We start from the raw sequence: 9001 nt of genomic DNA on the forward strand, positions 1-9001 counted from the left end.
TTTTGTCCAGGAAATTAACTTTCTCTTTTAGCATTCAGTGACATCCATTTATGGTTACCTCTGAACAGGTGATTTATGAACGTGGAAGCAGAAAACAGAGCTGGTTCTCTCTTGGTTTCTACGTTATTTCTGTAAAATACAGTAGCACCCAAACTTGCTATTGGTGACCTCTAAGAAGTAAATGTGATGGTATGGTTTCCATTTTGAATGTCTTAAGCAGAGCAAGTAAGCAAACAAACAAAACCTACACTAATAGTAGGCAAACTAAAATGACTCACAATAAGAGTCTGCTCAGTAGGCTATACTGTGGAAGCACATAAATGCATGAGAACATTCAATGCATTTAAGAACGTAATGCATGTTAAGAATTGAAAATCCATAGAAAATATTACAAGTTTCAAAAATAAAATGGTAAGAAGTACCAATACAGTTTTTTAAAATGGCATGTGGAAACTCCAAAAGCTAGGACTGCACAGTCCTTTACAGAGTAATGGGCATTTTCTCTATTTTCCAACATTTTAATTCTAAATATTCTTAAGTCTTGTTAGGATTATTTTGAATAACATTGCTTATTTATTCTCATCATTTTTGATGGCTCAGCCAGGCTCTGAGCAACCTGAGGGAGCTGTAGATGCCCCTCTTCATTACAGAGGATTTGGACTGGATGACTTTTAAAGGTTCCTTCCAACTCAAACCATTCTATGATTCTGTGTTTTTGTTTTTATTTTCGTTTGTTTTCCCCCAGTATTTAAAGTCCTGTATTTCATGCAGCCCCTCTGTCAGTATTGTGAGAGAACATCCATGATAAGTTTTGGCAAATTTTAGAAAACTGTGGTAGGGGTAGACCCCGCTGTCCCTGAGGTAAGAGCCACTGTTTGTTGCAAGCCCATCAATTGCAAAGTCTTCTTTGTGATGTTGCTCACTAAGTACAGTCCTAACTCCTTGTCCTGACAGTGTGACAAATCACGGCAGTCTTTGTTCTTCTAATCTTAAAACATGAGGAATCTTTGCAGCAGTTGTGCTGCTTTCCTCCAAAGCAACATTTGAGGGACTTTCTCAATCTGCTGATCATTATATTGTCTCTCTGTTCCACGCGAGCTTAGTAAGAAAAGGGAGGAGTTGAGCCTTATGTTCGGTTGACTTGAAAAAGAGACGTTTGCATTTACAGTGTGTGCTTATTGGCATGAGACAACATCTTGAAAGTTCCTATATCTGCATATTTGCTGGCATATATACTAAGTTTCTTTAAAAAAAAAAAAGTAACATTTCTGTATAAAGTTTCTTTCACTTAAATTAAGTTTCAGTGATATCAGTATTCTTGCTCTTGAATTCATGATGTCAATGTTAATATTATGTAATTAATATCAATGGATACTGAATATTGATAGTACTGAAATACATTTTAAAGACATCTTTGTTTTGGGAAAGATTCTATTAAAATTGCGTAAGGGTCAGTCTTTCGCCTAATTGTATGTTGAGAAAGAAAGCCTCAAAAGAACTTCCTATTGCATGGCCAACTAAGACAGTTTGGGATTAGTTTAATTGCTATATGTTTGTTAGTAATACTAGCAGTGCAGCTGTACTGCTATTGCAATATCAATTTTAATCTTTTCTCTCTCTACTCTTGTTGGGCAAATAATTATCTTAGGAGATTTGAAAATGGGAACTTCTCCACAAAACTGTGTTTTACATAAATATAAAAGCATGCATATGTTTAAAAGCAAGAGATTTATATCACTTGGTCTCCATATAAAAGCTGATTTATGAGACGCATATCAAGAACTGAACAGTATAAATGAGTGCTTTGAGGCTTATACTGAAAACAAGCAAAAATGTGCAGCCTACCTCTTTTGCCTATAAGAGGGTCAACGTTGGGATCCATGATCCCTTTGATCTTTACATAAAACAGATGAAAATGCATAAATTGCTTCTAATCAGGGATGAATTAAAGGAAAATAGCCTCCCGGAGGACAAAGCACCCCAGGCACCCATCAGCAGCCTTCCCAAATGACAGACCTGGAGGAGACTTCAAAGCTGCAGACACAACCAGTGCCAGTGAAATCCACCAAGAATCTACATGCTGTTTAAAAAAATTACTATTTTCACAGTTTACAAGTGCCCAGAACTCTTCTCTTCCAGAAAAAAGTGACAGAAACCTGCAACAAGGACTTACTTTTTAAGCTGCTATATATTCTTATTCTTTTAGAAGAGTTGATAAAGGCAAGACATGCTTGTTTAATTTTGTGCAAAAATGTGTTTAGGCATGACAAGCATTGGTAATTTTAGTGTCAGGTAGGGTTTACTCGATTTGAGTGGCATGGTATTTTGGAGCTGAAGTCTGTTTTTAGTGGAGGCGGATCAGACGTTTATTGTAATTGCTTCCTTGGTTGTCATCCGTGTTTGTCACAATGAACACAAACACGGTTAACATTCCTCAAGCTGCAGAAAAGGAAAGTGTAATGAAATGTAAGGCTTGATTTTGGAGATGAGGGAAGACTTGAGGCATTAGTCTTATTAGAAAGTAGTCTTTGTGGAAAAAACAAAAATTACTTTTTTCCTCAAGCTAAATCAGGGTTCAGATCCTTGCTAGCTCATGTAACTTACTATATATTGGGTAAATGTTAATGCCAGTATTACTACTTTCAAGGGAAAGTTAACTTAAGCATAAAAAAATCTGTTTTTTTGTTTGCATTCTGTTTGTGAAAAGAACACTAAAACTGCTTTTTGCTTTTTTGAGGATAAAGAAGAAACAGAAAGGAATACTAAAATGCAGTTTTTAATAATGACTGTTGCAATCCCTTTGGAATATGTACTCTGTTAGGAAGGATTTCACCTGCCAACTGCAGGCTTTGCCCAGGTGTTGTGTACAGCATAACGTTTATTTCCAAGCCCACATATACATGAAAATCCCTTAGGCACATATAAACAACAAATGGCATGCCCAAATGTATAAATAAATACATATGAAATTGTTCAGTGGACGGAGTGATTTGCTGTAGGTGAGGTCAGAAATGTTGCCTAATTCTTTGTTGTAAGAACTTAGCTGCCAATGATTTAATTGCTGTAACTGAAGTATGTGTTATGTGTTTGTCATGGATTGTTACTTTTTTGAAGAGGAAAGTAAAAATATTTCACCTGTCTGTCTGGAGGTAAGGGTAGGAAAAATTGCTGTGTGCTTTCTTTGGAATGTTTTCCCCACATTCTGATGTCACTGATACCTCCATTCTTTGGAGCAGAAATATTAAATTAGGTTTTGAAAAAGTGGACTTTGCCTTACATTTTGTGAGTCTGTCAAGTTCAACAGTTAGCTTTCCAAAGCATGTGTCCTTATTGAATACACTTGTCTCACTTCTGGGGCACTGACGAGGCTGCACTTGAGCCTTCCTCACACAGAGAATGAATGGAGATTCACACATCCAAGGGACTCAGGTGGACTTTCTCCATAAAGACTGATCCTGACTAATTGTATATGTAGGCTCTAAGTCAGAACAGAAAGTCTGTTTTGTTCTGTCAGATGAAATGAGAGCTGGAAGGAGAAGAAGGTGAAATCTGAAACTGATGAAAAATAAAATGCTTTGGATAAAACTCATGGTTTGCGTAGCAGCAAAACTTGAGCAAATACTGAGTCATACTTCGGCAGCATACAAAGCCAGCTGTTCTCTTTGAGAGCCTGGAAGCACAGGTACTAATGGATACCACTAGGCAGCACAAGTTTTGCATGCATTTTATTTTAAGAAATAAAGGAGCTCAGTTTCTCAAATCCACTTTCTAGTTGCGAGAAAATTTGACTGTCTACTTTGTATTTGATATGTAGGTCTGCTTGGAAAGGAAAGAAGGTGTATGACCATCTGCTTTAAACAATCATCAGCATCAGGCTCATCAAGCTTTTAATGCCTTCAGACTTTTCTGGAGGTGGGACAATGTTTTTATCAACCAGACAGAATACCAAGTTCTGTGCCTTCTAAACAAGGTCTTACATGGCCATGATATACCTCAGGGTTCTGATTCACAATCCATGACAAAATTCACAGTTTACCTTGGAATGACTGTTCTGGTTATGCTCTGTCTCTGTTTCAGGAACAATTCAGTTGCTTATGTAGCAGCTCCTGCATTGCCAGAAATCACAGGTTGGCAAACTAAGCAATATTGAAATTGGTGCTAGCTGTACCTTGCATCAGTTCAGAACTGTGAAACTCTTGTTTCACAAGTTGTCAAGCCACCCTATAGCAGGGTAAGTTTACCTTGAACCAAGAAAAAGAGGATTAGATGGACAGCTGGAATGAGAGCTACTGTACCTGTCCTGTGATAATTTGCCCTGTCAAGCATGAACTCTAGAGCAGTGGTATACTTGTCTTTTTCCTCATTCTTTCAGTGTCCGTATTCAAAGGTAAAGCGAGTAAAGGAAAAACAGTTTCATTCTGGTGTGATGCCATGTATCTTAGCAAGCCAGCTTGGCGAGTTTACTACGTAGGTCTTATCTCCAGCAGCAAAAATGCTTTTAAAAAAAGAGATCTTTTTTAACAAGGTTCTTCTGTTTGCATGGAAATTTGTGTTTGTATAATCAGAGGATATTTCTGCTTAAGAGGGAACCAAACAAGGACTTACAGTTTCCAGGAACTGTCAAATTTCTTCAGATCTATTTAGATTAGTTGTGTTGGATGGGAGTCATCAGTCTGATGTGTTCTAAAAAGCAGTTGCATTTTGCATGCAATAAATGACAGTTCACTCTAATTAAGATAATTTCTTCAGGAGTACGTGTTTGGTTGTTCTTCCTTTTCATATTTAGTTTGGAAATTGAATAGTGGCAGTATCACATATAAGGCCTTCAACCCAATGGGGATTTCAGCATAGCCCCTGCCATGCTTCCAAATTTTGCTGTGCAAGCCCAAGCTTGTGTGACCTTTAGTATGTCCAGTTTTGCCTTTCTTCTCCGTCATCTTCATCATCGTCTTCATCATCTGTCACCTCTAAATTGGAGGAATATGAATCTGAAGGCTGGACTATTTGATGGATAAGGAATCAATTGTATGGTTGCAGCTAGAGGGTTGTGGTCAAATGGTTTTATGTCCAGGTGGAGGCTGGTAATGACTGGTGTGCCCCTAGGGTCTGTTTTGGGACCAGTGCTCTTCAACATCTTTATCAATGATACGATAGTGAGATTAAGTACACCCTCAGCAAGTCTGCAGACAACACTAAGCTGAGTGGTGCAGTTGACACACCACCATTCAAAGGAACCTGGACAAACTTGAAAAGCTGGGACCACAAGAACCTAATGAGATTCAGCAAGGCCAAATGCAAGGCGTTGTGCTCGGGTCACGGCAGTTCCCATATGTGTACGGAGTGGGATAAGAACTCATTGAAAGCAGCAGTGTGGAGAAGGACTTGGGAGTTCTGGTGAAGGTAAAAGCTGGACATGAGCCAGCGCTGTGCACCTGCAGCCCAGAAGGCCACCAATATCTTGGGCTGCATCAAAAAAGGGGTGGCCAGCAGGTCGAGGGAGGGGATTGTGCCCCTGTGGTCTGCCCTCAGCTGGAGTACTGCGTCCAGATCTGGAACCCGCAGCACAAGAAAGATGCAGAGTTGTTAGAGCAGCTCCAGAGGAGGGCTATGAAGATGCTCAGAGGATTGGAGCACCTCTGCTGTGAAGAAAGGCTGAGGGAGCTGGGCTTGCCCAGCTTGGAGAAGAGAAGGCTCCATGGTGACATCATTGCAACCTTCCAGTACTTGAGGGGGAGCTTACAAATAGGAAGGAGACAACTTTTTATACAAGCCGATTAAGATAAGACAAGGGGGATTCAGATTAGATAAGAATTTTTTTAACTCAGTGGTTGAGAAACAGGCTGCTCAGGGAAGCTGTGGATACCCCATCCCTGGAGGCATTCAAAGCCAGGTTGGATAGGGGTTGATCTAGTTGTTGGCAACCCTGCCTGCAGCAGGAGGTTGGAACTAGATGATCTTTAAGATCCCTTCCAACACAAACCACTCTTTGGTTCAGTGAATGTGAGAATAATGTAAGTAAGTAGGTTCAGTTTGTGAGGAACACCTCACTGTAAGATGGCTGTAGTTGTACCAGCTTCTGCTGCTTATTAAAACAAGTTGAATTGTCCCAGATTGCTGTCTGGTATATTAATGTAAACTGTGACTGTCTTTGTTTTTTATTTATATGCAAGGTTGTAGTTTGTTGTTCAGAAGCTCTTACTACAACACCTGTAATACTGCAGCACAGAGAAATGGGTAATGAATGAAAAGAACAAGGACAGATATCTCGGGGAAAATAATTTCTGCCCTATCATAACTTTTAGTTAACAAATATAGGTTTGCTTGGTGTTGTTGCTTGTTCTCAACACCTGCTGTTCTACTAGGAAGAAAAAATAGAACCCTTCTTGTTGTACTCTAAGGTATTCTCACCTTTTGTAACAATTTTGTCCAGCTGTCACCAATCTAAAACACTTTGTATGTGTCAGTGGTTTGTGTTCTCTCTTTCATAAGGGTGCTGTTTCAAGAAGCATCTTTTTGGTGGCCTTGCCAGCTGACAAAGCTTTTATTTTACACTTGCATCACTACCATAATTGCACAGGTAAATTATTTGTAGGGATACTTGATGAGCTGGTTCGGGGAATTGAACTGGTTTTAAATCAAACATTTTCCTTGTATAGACATATAAATGGTTGTGCCAGCACAAATTAAGTTCTCTGTATCTTTAAAAGCTCTGTTCTCAGGACCTTTGATGCTGGGAATCTGAGTGTAACTAGTACAGTTGCTTATGATCAGTTTTGTATTGTCTCCTCGTGAACAATGTAATATTGTTTTTCTTAAGGGTGAGAAAGCTTTGGTATTTAAAGAACATATTAGGGTGCAAGGTATCCCAACCTCTATCCTCTTTATGGATCTTTATGGATATTTATCCATAAAGAGGCTTTATTAGGAATCTGTTCTGGAATTTTGGGGATGCCTCTAGTAAACCCCATTACTACCAGCATCATCTTTTAAAAATAATGTTAGCTCCTTTGTGCTCTCTGTATACACAACATATCCTGATTCCCAGCTCTCATGAAGCTGTAATGCTAAAAATTTTTGGCGGGCAGTTTGCAAAGAGTATGTGAAAGGACTGCACAGAAGACTTAGGAAAACTGGTGTTTTCATCATGTTGGTAACTCAAGGAGATATGGATCCACTAAACCAAGAGGTTTCAAGACACTATGCTGTGGAATCCTTTGTAAAAGAATGAGATAAAGTGCTGATGTTTTTGATAAAATTTTCCTTAGAGGTTTTGCCTTTATTTATATCTAACAAATTAACAGTACTATAACTAGTAATAAAGAAGGGAAGTGTATTTGGAAATTACATAAATGCTTGCAGGAGGTAAAGAAGAGATTAGAAGGTAGAAGAGCAAAACAGAGAAATCGGAATAGGTCTGTGAGGAGGAACACAGGAGATGGAATAGAGATATTAACTGTTTAGATTGGGAAAGGTAGGTGGGATTGATAGGATGGAAATTTCTGCAGTGCAAATCCTTCAGTGTTATAAGAAGGGCAGGGGATTTCTGAGCTGTTGATACACTGAAGGAGAGGTCTTTCTACTGTGACTTGGGTTGCTGTAATGACCATGTAAGTAAACAAAGATTTGAGGGTAGAGACCATCTCTGTGCTTTCTTTCACTAGCACTAAGCATACCTAAACATGCCTGTCACCAAAACAGTATGCGAGAAGTATCAGCTGTGCCAGAAGTGGAGAGAAGTACCTACTGGGCACTGGAGATGCTCATTTGGGCCCTTGTCCTACTTTCAGCTTCTGAAATAATGTCAGACTAAAGCAAAATGGAAATTATTCTGAATCCCTGCATCTCTAGTGTGTGTTGGACTCAGCCCTTATGGAAATAATATGGTATTTTTAATTTGAAATGCAGGCATTTGAGAAACATGGTGCACAGTCCTTGAGCAGCACTAAGAACTGGGAGGCTTGGAACATCGAAAGTAAAAAATGGAACTTTTGTGGGTTTTACTTATTAAAACTGATTATTTTATTTTTACTGAGCAGTTACAAAAACCGTGGTGGTCAACATTTGAAGTTGTTTAAAAGAAAAAGTCCAGCAAAGTTTTAAGCAACTGAGCCGCTTTTGCTGAGATGTTATCTCACTGTGCGCCTCCAGAAAAGGAAAGTCAGCCTGGGGAAGGTACGTGTGTTTCAACTCACACGGATGGAGATTTGTGAAATAACTGAAAACTTTAAGTAAACATATAAAATTAGTAAGGTGCTTTGACATTTGTAAACAGCAAGACTATCAGCCTGCCTGTAACAATAAATGGCAAGCTTGGGCACCAGGTGATGCATTTTTCTGATATGATAGCACTCACCTTTAATCTTTTAAGTAAACATTTTTTCAAGACATGAATTTTTACAGGATATTTAATTTCTTTGAAAACAATGTAAAATACATATAGTTTAATTTCCTCTTATCCAAACAGCTTACATCTCCTTTACAGACAATTATATTGACTTTAATCACATAACAGGTCTTCCCACAGCGGATGAATGTTTCTTTTACATGAAAACCAACTGGAAATGAGAATAAGAATATACTTGCAGAGGTCATGTGTAGGCGGTTCAGTTATAAATGCAAACTGGTGGAAAAGCAGATGAATCGTGTTTGAAGAGAAAAATATGTTCTCTTTTAAAATTCCATTTCTCATCTGCTGTGATTGAGAGGAACGCAGTTGAAGTCAGCATAAAGGTTGAGAATTGGTGTTTTAAGCACTAGGTGGTGCCATTGCGTAAAGCTGTATTTCGGTGCATTTCTGATATCAGTGAAGGTGAACACAGCGTTGGGAAAAGTCGTGAGAGATGCAGACAGACCAATTAACAGTGTGAAATGAAAGATTTGGAATGTGGGATGAATGATTTTGTAATATGCAGATGGAGAAGGAATATCTTGGGAAAGAAAACTCTATGATAAATGGTATTATTTTGACTTGAAGTCTCCCTGAAAGTATTTGCTTTTTTTT

At 38.6% G+C, this 9001-nt stretch overlaps 1 protein-coding gene across 5 annotated transcripts in view; it reads left to right on the forward strand.

Annotated features, from left to right (window-relative positions):
- Positions 1–9001, forward strand: part of WDPCP (WD repeat containing planar cell polarity effector) — a 142703-nt gene that overhangs the window by 22186 nt on the left and 111516 nt on the right. The window lies entirely within an intron of this gene.

The sequence above is a fragment of the Meleagris gallopavo genome, chromosome 2, assembly GCF_000146605.3.
Source record: "Meleagris gallopavo isolate NT-WF06-2002-E0010 breed Aviagen turkey brand Nicholas breeding stock chromosome 2, Turkey_5.1, whole genome shotgun sequence".
NCBI lineage: Eukaryota > Metazoa > Chordata > Aves > Galliformes > Phasianidae > Meleagris > Meleagris gallopavo.